General features: G+C 39.0%; 1 protein-coding gene across 1 annotated transcript in view; it reads left to right on the top strand.

Moving 5' to 3' along the window:
• Positions 1-1005: 1005 nt before the first annotated feature.
• The window catches only part of LOC114654703 (interleukin-6 receptor subunit beta-like), a 54385-nt gene continuing 43547 nt past the window's right edge, over positions 1006-11843 (top strand). Inside the window, exon 1 of the mRNA XM_028805416.2 lies at positions 1006-1148. The gene's annotated coding sequence lies outside the window, so the exon portion shown is untranslated. The remainder of the gene's footprint in view (positions 1149-11843) is intronic.

Here is an 11843-nt window from a genome sequence, read left to right as displayed (position 1 = left end):
AGTATAGTATTTATTTATTTATTTTTTAAACGAAATTATTGTGTGAAATCACGATCGTGACTACAAGCCAAAAGTAGTTTTGGCTGAAATAGAAAATGAATGTCTTCGTTAATTGTTTCTTCACCAGGTCGGCTTGCTTGCTCTATACTTCTGTTAAAATCTTCTGTTGCAACTTTGATTCCTTTGAAAATACTGTGTCGATCCTCGTCCATTTTTTGATCTGTACCAAGATGACTTTAAACTTTTCTGTTAAAGAAAGAAAGAAAGAAAACACGCAGACACATAAGTACATAACAGCTGTACTGTCTACTTAAGCGATACACATTAAAACTAGACAAGCATAGAAAACAGTATTTTGACAGTAGCAATATTTATATTTACAAATTTGTTTTACAAATGTATTAATGATATTTTCAGAGATTGACTCATGACTAGTACAAGGTAATTTTTTGTTAAGTGGTTTCAAACTGGTTGTTACGTTTCATGAGAGAAAAATCATTTGGTTAGATGACAAGGTTATCTGTTTCCTTCGTATATATTCCTAAAGAATTGGATTTTTCGCGTTATAAAACCTCCGAATTATACAGTGTATAACATGCCGGTTTCTGTATTTTTGGTAACTTATAAGGTTCGAAATTAATGGATGGATGGATGGATGGATGGATAAGCATTTACTTCTTTTTGAATAATAATAATACTGATATCTGTGTTTAAAAATTACCTAATATTTCTCGGTTTTGTGTGTAACTGATTTGAATATTCCTTTACCACTAATTCTTAAGTAACGATAAACCCGTTTTTCAGCGTGAAATGCTACATACAAAGCTTTTGTAAAGGAGAGAAAGGCACTTTGAAAACGAGCCAGAGGGGAAAGGGTGGGGAATAACGGGAATTGTTGCGCAGCTTGGTGACGAATCTCTTTGACGGATGGCCGAAGCAGCGAATCGGAATGCGCAGAAGTTGACGTCGGCGACAGGCATGTTCTCACTCGACGGAGGAGGCTGTCTAGAGTCTAGACACTCGGCGACAAGCATAGGGTGGGTTGTGTGCAATCAGCACGTTGTTATTCTTTCATGGATTAAAGTAGGAAGGCGCATTGGAAATGCACACGCTGGAAGGATTTCAAACATACACGTATACAGAATAAGGTGAGAACCTTGTATCTTTGTAAAGTTTGCGTTTACTATGCTTTACATTGTTAAAACTCCGCCTCTCTTTCACAGCTGGGTTAACTCGGCGTTGATAGTAATCCTTTAAAGCAAATCTCAGGAACCACACAAGTTTTAAAACTTGGCAAGTAAAGCACGTTTTAATTCGGTCAAGTACAATCGCACGCCATATTTTATAAAAACATAACATTTTTCGTGTTTGTCGTAATGTAGTGTAGTAGTATTGCATTCATGAATGGGGGTGGGGAGCTGATTCCATCCGCCGTGGCCTGAATGGAGACAAAACTTAAGAGAGTTATTTACTTTTGTTCTTCTAAATTAAATATTTTCTGAAGTTTGTCACACAAGCTGGTAGTCGGCTGTTCACTATGTGTGTACATTTTCCTAAGCGCTTAAGCAATAGAATGTTTTTAAGAGAAAGGGCAAGTTATAAGTGCCGCGGTTTAAAAGAACTATGTACTGTACTGTATTTTAAAAATGTTTTCTGTTGGATTATTTTAATATGCATTATGTATTTGATTAAATAATCAAGGCTATTATCTGAAATGCATATTTTGTTATTAAAGTGTTGAAAAAATTATTTTTGAATATAACGTGTTTTCTGTATTTTGACTTTTACGTGATAAAAACAAATGCATTAATAAATACATTTCAGATTTAAAGGGAATATAGCTGAAAGTAATATTTTCTTGAAATCAAAATAGAATACCTTAAATTCCATTCCTTTGGGTGGTAAATAGATGAGCTGTTTCTTTGTAATTGACTCGGGTTAATCACGGTAAACGTGAAAGTGTGTACAGATTCGATTTGAGAAAAGCATTGCTTTATATGAACTTTAAAAAGGGACTTTGGCGTACTGATTGAAGGAAACATATTTTATAAAAAGGGGCCTGAGTTGTGTCAAGTTGCAGAAGTCGGAAATGAACAGTTTATGCGACAATGGACCTTCATGTTTTGTTTTACCAATTTTTTGTACGTCGTTAATTTAAATGTTGGGTAGAATAACTTGTAGATATTACCTTCCTGTGACATAATAATAAAAAGTTACAAATCGCCCTTTCTTCTTTGATCCCTCAGCGCTGACTAGTTATCAAATATGAAATATTTTTTGTGTAAATATTGAATATCCTGCTTCTAATAATTAATAGTAAATAATACATTGTTGTTATTTTAATAATTTCAAAATAAAATGAACTTAGACTAGAGAAAAATCTGTAGTTATTTCAAAATTGAGTTAGTTTGGTGAAGTTCTAATTTGTAATCATTGATGTATTACTCTATGGTCGAGCATTTGTCAGCTTATAGTAGTTTACTGTTATGCTGGGGTTTTTGTCAGTTGTGACAGTTGGATACAATTAGGATGCAACAAGGAAAACAGTTTTAAACAGATCTGCAGGTCTGCTTTCAGTATGTTTCTGAAGAGAGGCCAATTCATAAATGTAATATGCTGCCTCTAAGAGAGATGTTTTTTTTTTGTGATTTTGGTGTGTAAATAGTAGTAGTAACAATAGTATGGTCACGTGTGCAAGAGTATAGTGAAATTCTTAGTTGCAGGTCTGACCAATAAGCAACACATCCCCACCACACACCAGTTCCATGCTAAACAAGAATGTATTAATAGTCATTTTTTCATTTTAGTCGATAGACAATGCATAGTTTATATAATTCTTTTAGAATGTATTTTTAAAGATCACAGATGTACTATAGTTCATATCTATCTATATAAATATGTAAGGTACTGTTTTAAGCGCATTGCAAAACAGTGTTGCTTATTAATACATTGCATAGGATGGATTTTGATGGTGCCTGTGTGTGCATGTATTTTTTTATAACCTTTTTTATATAATACATTTATGTAATTAATGTAACAAAAAGTAACTGATGTCCATAGCTTATGCCATTTTTCGTGGCCTCCACTACTGAAAGTCCTTTAGCACAGCAAGAAAAGTCATTAAATTAGTGAGTGCAAGGAGCAGACATAGTCACAATTTCCTTGGTAAGACTGATAGGTAAAGTTTTACTCCAGGTAGACAGTTCAAGTGTTCAAATATCTTCTTATTTAATATACTTGGAAGTCACACTAGGATGATACAGCAAAAAAATCAAGTGAGTGGACATCCTGGGATTTTCCTTCCAGTTGGAAAACTTGATAGATGAAATTTGCTGCATCTTTTGTGAAACCATAATTTTTGGTACTTGGCACACTGTAATGTAATAAAATTAAACTTTTCTTCAGTGCAAGTGGCTTTTTGCACTCAATGAGTTGAAAGAGTAAAAAAAAAAAATAAGACGGTAAACTTTGCACATATGTACATACTGGAGGAATTCATTTGTCTTTGGAAAGACATGCAAGTATTTAGTCACATATTAAGAATAATTACAGTTTCTAAGCCTTATTATTTTATAAATGTGCAAAAACAATTTATTGAAGTTGTATTTTACATTAACCAAATGATGCAGATATTAAGCATAGTCCTAAAAAGGGTTCTTTAAATCTGAACTAATCAGATCCAAATTTATTTAACATGGTTTAAAATGGCACAATACATATACAAGGAGTGCCACGGCCCACACCGATTGACGTTCTGTTTTTAAATCTTTAGTTATTTAATCGGTGTGAATGTCACGAGCCTGTCCTGAAGAAAAAACAACAAACCTGAAAACTGTCAGCACTCCAGTTATTTCAGTTAAGTTAAAGATAACTAAAAACTCACTTGCAATATTTTTTACACATTGTTGAAAATGAAGGGAGAGTATGTGAAGTGAAACATAGTGGACATAGTGTTCAAGCCGCGATTGAAGATAGCCTTGTTGGACAATAACTCACTTGCAAAACATTCAGATATTGCAAACTTACAATGAATGCGAATACAAGAACACAGTAAGTGGAGGTCTTTATAAAAGTAGAAGGACCAATGCAATGTGTTACTTGACCATATGTGAGACGCATTTAAGTATGCTTTGAATACAGCTTTATTGAAATTCTTGCTCGTGGTTTGAGTTACGTACAAATACAATCGCACATTCTGACATACGCCAAGAGAATGACAGTTTATTCTTGTATTTGCATACTCATACATTGTCAGGTCTGTCATTTCTGTGAAAGCATTGTAAGTCAGCTGCTGTCACTCACAGATCTTTTTGTCCACAATGTGCCGTCATGTGCTTTCTGCTTTCCTCATGTAAAACTGATTTGGGTTGTATACTTTGCTTACTGACAGCTTTGCTGATACATCCAACGCTTGGCACAGTTTCATGCAGAACTTATGTTACAAGTAAGGACAGACAAGCTCCATGATAAGCAGTTGTTAAAATGCTGATGCCCTTTACCTCATTGAAAGTCAAACAAACCTGACAAGTCTGGAATCAGTTTTTTTGCTGTTGATGTAAGTGACATACAGTATATGCTGTATATACAATATACTGTACAATTGCCTGTTTGGAGAAAGGTCACACTTGATTGCCAGAGAAAGACGGGGTAACCTGAGATATGATCTGTGAGCTTTTCACAAGCAATGTGTGAAAAGTCACTGCTGAAAATATGTTCACATCACTTTATACAATCCTAGATGTGGGCATTTCCCTTTCTGTGCTTAGGAGAAGTGGATATATGTGTGCTCACCTGTACTTGTCACAAGTGATGCTTCACTTTCGACACGTTTTTGCATTTTCAAGGGAGACTCCTTTGCTCTCAAAAATAGTTTCTGTATTATTCGGTGCACAGTTGGATCTCCAAAGGAGAACTGCAGTTAGAAATAGTTTCTGTACACTTCAGCACATGCTTGGATTAAACCCCTTTATATATGAAGGACGAAGATGAAAAAGCCAACACAGCAGGTGATTTTATTCAACTTCAAGCATGGCTGTTGCATGGAAAATAAGTCGCTTGCTCAAATGGTAACATTTGCTCCTTACTGAACTGTAAATAAAATGAGACAGGAGCTTCTGGCCCACTATGAAAGAACACAAGAGATGGTCAAGGAGACAGACACTGATAATTTGTAGAAGCAGTGCAGAACACTGTGACATTGCAGGTCAGCTCCACACATTTTAGGAGCTTCTTGAACCCGACACCGCCGATAGTCATGACCAGGATGAGCCTGGCTAGATGAGGACAAACACACACCAAGGCAAGAGGATAGCGAAAAATTGCTCTAGTGCTTTTATTCAGAAATCAAAACAATTAAAGTGCAGTGCTAAGTTCAATAAATAATCCATCAAAATGTAAAGGTGCTGGTGGAGGTTAAAATCCAATAAATAAACCATTAAAATGAAGAGGATAAAACCAGAGACAGTCCTTAAAAACACTGGGCCCCAATGCTTTCCTTTAAACCTGCTGACAAGTGTAGTCAACCTTCATATTTTTACATGTTTAGCACACTGGCCCTCAAACTCCTGCGAGATTAGGAATTTCAGAATGACAAAATCTGGAAAGACTGTGTTGTACACTGCCAACATGATTGAATAAGAATGGTCACTGATTTCCAGCATTTCCAGATGGCCAGATTTGCCATCTTCTATAGGGATTGAACAGTGGTATTTTCGTGTACAAGGTACTCTTTTGGCCATGGAGAATCACATTCTCTGTCTAGAAACATAAGACTTTGTCATCTGATATGAAAAAAAGTTTGGCATTTTTGATAACCTTTGAGTCTTCAATCAGTGAGTTAATTACCATTATTGACACATGGCGCATTGAGCCTATGTTTTAGGATGGAAAATAAACATGAAATATTTGCATAAGAAAAGTAAGGTTTGTGTTTTGAGAAAGAAGGGACAATATAGAATAAATGAAGTATATTTTTTAAATTATCTGCACATTCCCACATGCCGTTAGGCTGCTATGAAAATGAAATCCAAAATTCAATGTGGTGAAGCAAAATGCTGACATACTAATACATTCGTGGTGCTTTTACAGTTGTGCTTGAAAGTTTGTGAACCCTTTAGAATTTTCTATGTTTCTGCATAAATATGACGTAAAACATCATCAGATTTTCACTCAAGTCCCAAATGTAGATAAAGAGAAACCAGTTAAACAAATGAGACAAAAATAGTATACTTGGTCATTTATTTATTAAGGAAAATGATCCAATATTACATATTTGTGAGTGGCAAAAGTATGTGAACCTTTGCTTTCAGTATCTGGTGTGACCCCCCCTTTGCAGCAATAACTGCAGCTAAATGTTTCTGGTAACTGTTGATCAGTCCTGCACACCGGCTTGGAGGAATTTTAGCCCATTCATCTGTACAGAAGAGCTTCAACACTGGGATGTTGGTGGGTTTCCTCACATTAACTGCTTACTTCAGGTCCTTCCACGACATTTCGATTGGATTAAGGTCAGGACTTTGACTTGGCCATTCCAAAACATTAACTTTATTCTTCTTTAACCATTCTTTGGTAGAACAACTTGTGTGCTTAGGGTTGTTGTCTTGCTGCATGACCCACCTTCTCTTGAGATTCAGTTCATGGACAGATGTCCTGACATTTTCCTTTGGAATTCTCTGATATAATTCAGAATTCATTGTTCCATCAATGAAGGCAAGCCATCCTGGCCCAGATGCAGCAAGACAGGCCCAAACCATGATACTACCACCACCATGTTTCACAGATGGGATAAGGTTGTTATGCTGGAATGCAGTGTTTTCCTTTCTCCAAACATAGAACTTTTTGGTTTAAATGAAAAGCGTTATTTTGGTCTCATCCGTCCACAAAACATTCTTCCAATAGCCTTCTGGTTTGTCCACGTGATCTTTAGCAAACTGCAGGCAAACACCAATGTTTTTTTTGGAGAGCAGTGGCTTTCTCTTTGCAACCCTGCCATGCACATCATTGTTGTTCAGTGTTCTCCTGATAGTGGACTTATGAACATGAACATTAGCCAATGTGAGAGAGGCCTTCAGTTGCTTAGAAGTTACCCTGGGGTCCTTTGTGACCTCGCCGACTATTACACGCCTTGCTCTTGGAGTGATCTTTGTTGGTCGACCACTCCTGGGGAGAGTAATAGTGGTCTTGAATTTCCTCCATTTGTACACAATCTGTTTGACTGTGTATTGGTGGAGTCCAAACTCTTTAGAGATGGTTTTGTAACCTTTTCCAGCCTGATTAGCATCAACAAGTCTTTTTCTGAGGTCCTCAGAAATCTCTTTTGTTCGTGCCATGATACACTTCCACAAACGTGTTGTGAAGAGCAGACTTTGATAGATCCCTGTTCTTTAAATAACATAGGGTGCCCACTCACACCTGATTGTCATCCCATTGATTGAAAACACCTGACTCTAATTTCACCTTCAAAGTAACTGCTAATCCAAGTGGTTCACATACTTTTGCCACTCACAAATATGTAATATTCGATCATTTTCCTCAATAAATAAATGACCAAGTATAATACTTCTGTCTCATTTGTTTAACTGGTTTCTCTTTATCTACTTTTAGGACTTGAGTGAAAATCTGATGATGTTTTAGGTCATATTTATGCAGAAATATAGAAAATTCTAAAGGGTTCACAAACTTTCAAGCACAACTCTATATTCAAGCGTTGCATATTCTCCCTCGTAATGACACGATGCATTTTAAAGATCTTACATTCCATCTTCTATTTGGACCTTCACAACAGTATCAGAATATATTGCAGCGTATTTGAGCTACAGAGGGAAAAAAAGTTAAGCACGCAGTGAAAATGTCTATTTTTTGATTAAAGTGGAAATTTCGACTTTAATCTTTAATCACAGTACAAAAACGACGCTGGTTAAAGTAGTAAATGACTTGCGGGTTAATGCGGACAGAGGCCGTTTATTTATTCTTGTTCTCTTGTATCACCATTGATCACAGTATTCTTATAAATAGCCTTAGTTAATGGATGGGCCTGTCAGGCAATGTCTTAAATTCGTTTCTGTCTTACTTAACAGGTAGAAAATCTTTGTTAGTTGTGGTGGTTATAACTTGGAGACCCATGACATTTTATATGGTGTACTACAGGTAGTCCCCAGGTTATGGACATCCGACCTACGACTTACGAACGAGGATGCAGCTGCAACGCATGTACGCCTCAGAAACTGCCGCTCCGTCATCTTCGGCCTGGGGATGCTGCAAGCAGTGGCTGGAGGGGGACGATTTCTCTGCTTGCGCAGTATAGTGTACCTGGGCGGCTCCTGGTGGCAAGCGGTGACCCGTGGTCCATAGTCACCAAGGCCACAGCTATGGCTCGTGTGCAAGACGATGGTTCGCTGCCCGCCCACTGCGCCACTGCAGCTACTGCTTCTGACTGTATGCAGGCTGTATGGAGTGGAGGGCGGCGTTTCACTGCCCGCCCAGCACACACAGCTGGTAATGCTGCAAGCGGTGACGCAGGGGTAGCATTGTAGTGTGCCTCGGATGGCTGCCTGTTGAATTGGGGTTGGGTGATTCATTACCCGCCTTTGGCTGCACCGTGTTCGTTCTTGGTGGGCGGACGCTGTAGATAGATTACTGTAGTGGAGGTGATGAACCCCCCTTGCCGCCCCCAGTCATTCTCAATAGCAAGCCTGCTTGTACTGTTACGCACATAGCAGGAAGTTGTCTCTTGTCAGTACATCAGATGTGTTGATGGGTGCCTTAAGGCTATGATAACGTGTACTGTATAGCGCTGTGCAGAAGAGCTCATCTTAACCTTTTGTCTTCACCCTTCAAGAATGTCTCTGAAACACAAATCTGATGCAAGTGCTGGTGATACAGTAAAGAAGAGAAAAACCATCACCATTGAAAATAAAGTAGAAATAATAAAAATACAATTCCAATACAACTCGGAGTCCTGCCATGTTTAAAAGTTCGCTGATGACACTGCTATCGTGGGCTGCATCAGGAATGGGCTGGAGGAGGAGTATAGGGACCTAATCAATGACTTTGTTAAATGGTGCGACTCAAACCACCTACACCTGAACACCAGCAAAACCAAAGAGCTGGTGGTGGATTTTAGGAGGCCCAGACCCCTCATAGACCCAGTGATCATCAAAGGTGACTGTGTGCAGATGGTGCATACCTATAAATATCTGGGAGTGCAGCTCGATGATAAATTAGACTGGACTGCCAATACTGATGCGCTGTGCAAGAAAGGACAGAGCTGGTTATACTACCTTAGAAGGCTGGCGTCCTTCAACATCTGCAATAAGATGCTGCAGATGTTCTATCAGACAGTTGTGGCGAGCGCCCTCTTCTACGCAGTGGTGTGCTGGGGAGGCAGCATTAAGAGCAAAGACGCCTCACGTCTGGACAAACTGGTGAGGAAGGCAAGCTCTATTGTTGGCATGGAGCTGGACAGTTTAACATCTGTGGCAGAGCGAAGGGCGCTCAGCAGGCTCCTATCAATTATGGAGAATCCACTGCATCCACTTAATAGTATCATCTCCAGACAGAAGAGCAGCTTCAGCGACAGACTGCTGTCACTGTCCTGCTCCACTGACAGATTGAGGAGATCGTTCCTCCCCCAAACTATGTGACTCTTTAATTCCATCCGGGGGGTAAACGTTAACATTTAACATTATACATAGTTATTGTCTGTTTTTCACCTGCATTATTATCATTCTTTAATTTAATATTATTTATTGTATCAGTATGCTGCTGCTGAAGAATGTGAATTTCCCATTGGGATTAATAAAGTATCTATCTATCTAAAAAGATCAGAGAGAGGTAAAACTCCATCATTCATTGGCAGAGCACTTGGTTACAGTCTGTCAACAATAGCATTTATTAAAATAACGTACCTGTTACGACTTACATAAAAATTCAACTTAAGTACAAACCTTGTACTTAAGTACAAACCTTGTTTCTTGCTTGTATTTCTGAATGGATGAGCAGCAACTTTCTCAAACTAAATAAGTAGAAAACAGAAGTCTTAGCGATTAGCACGAAATAGATATAGTGGGGGTATTAGAAATGAACTTGATCCCTTAGGTTTAAAAGTCAAATCAGAGGTAAAGAATTTAGTGGTAACTGTTGACTGATCTAAATTTTAAATCACATGTTAATCAGATTACTAGGACTGCATTTTTTCACTTAAGGAAAATAGCTAAAGTTAGACTTCTTATAACTTTACAAGACACTGAAAAATTTGTTCACAATTTTGTTTTCAGTTGAATAGATTACTGTAATGCAATCTTTATAGGACTACCTAAGAAAGGCATCAGTTGGTTACAATTAGTGCAGAATGCAGCAATAAGAATCTTAACTGGAAAAAGAAAACCTGAACACATTTCACCACTTTTAGCAACATTACATTGATTACGTGTGTCAGTTAGAATTGACTGTAAAATACTACTAATGGTTTACAAAGCCTTAAACAATCTCGGCCTGTCCTATATGTTGGCATGTTTGTCCCCTTACACTCCAAATCATAAACCTCACATTTTGTTATTCCAAGAGCCAACCTGAAAAGAAGTGGTGAGGTGGCTTTTTGCTGTTATGCACCTAAAATTTGGAATACTTTTACCAATAGAAATTCTCTAGGCAAATACTATACAGTAGGACAATTTTTAAAATCTGCTAAAAAAACGTTTATTTTAAAATATCTTTTTCGTAGCTACACAACTTAATTGTATCCCTTTTAGTCTATATGGGCATTGAATTATCATTTTCCTGCGGTGGGTTGGCACCCTACCCGGGATTGTTTCCTGCCTTGTGCCCTGTGTTGGCTGGTATTGGCTCCAGCAGACCCCCCGTGACCCTGTGTTCGGATTCAGTGGTTTGGAAAATGGATGGATGGATTATCATTTTCCTCTAGGTTCTGCAGTTCCCTAATAATCTATACTACTCTCTGCCGTCTTTTCTGGTTCTTCTGTGGTGGCAATATGCGCCGCCACCACGTGATCAAGAGTACCATGCTGCTCCCTGTATTTGTGGATTAAATGGCAGGTGTCATCCTCAGTTTCTTCTATGTGAAGCCTGAAAACCTGATTTAGAACATCTACAAGGGGGCGGACCTGCTCGCTTCGCTCGCCTACCCCCGGCGTTTTGAACCCGTGCCCGCTGGGCAGCCACGTGTGAGGATGACGCACGTTTAATACGGAGCGTTCGCCCGTGTCACTCTGGGGCCCCCCACTGTTAATACGGAGCTCCGTCCGTACTATTATGCGGTGCATTGTGGAGCACTGCGGACTCTGTAGTGTTTCCCGTTTCACTTCGTATCTCGTTTAGTCGAGCTCTTTCTTTTTGGAGCAGTGCCTGCCTGGTCTGCGGCATTTCAGACGCACGTTGTAGGCGCCTGCGTTCATTAATTATATCCAGGCAGGCGCGTGTTTGTATCTCGGTCACTCGAGCTGTGTCGTGTTGAATCCGTGCCTGCTTTGCCTACGCAGTTTGAGACGCGCGTTGTAGACGTCCACGTTCATTAGATCTGTCCACGCGGGCTCGGTGTCGAAGCTGTGTTAGTTGTTGAGCTGTTTGGTTTTGGAGCCGAAGACAGTTTTGCTTCTGCGGTTTCAGACGCGTGTCCGTACCATCTCGGGTTTGATGTATGAACCTTTGTGGACTCCGTAGTGTGTCCCGTTTCACTCTGGGGCAGGGCGTTGACTCCTCTTGTTTTACTATGTCTCCTCCTGCGCCTTCACCATGCATTAGTGCCACTCACAATATGGCAGCGACGCCTGCGCCTTCCGTATTGTGTCGGTTTTTACCATGCTGTGTAGGCGCCTTTGCCTTTTGTA

Source organism: Erpetoichthys calabaricus, chromosome 7, assembly GCF_900747795.2.
Source record: "Erpetoichthys calabaricus chromosome 7, fErpCal1.3, whole genome shotgun sequence".
NCBI lineage: Eukaryota > Metazoa > Chordata > Cladistia > Polypteriformes > Polypteridae > Erpetoichthys > Erpetoichthys calabaricus.
The sequence above is the reverse complement of the archived record's forward strand: the minus strand, read 5'-3'. Positions and strand labels throughout refer to the sequence as shown.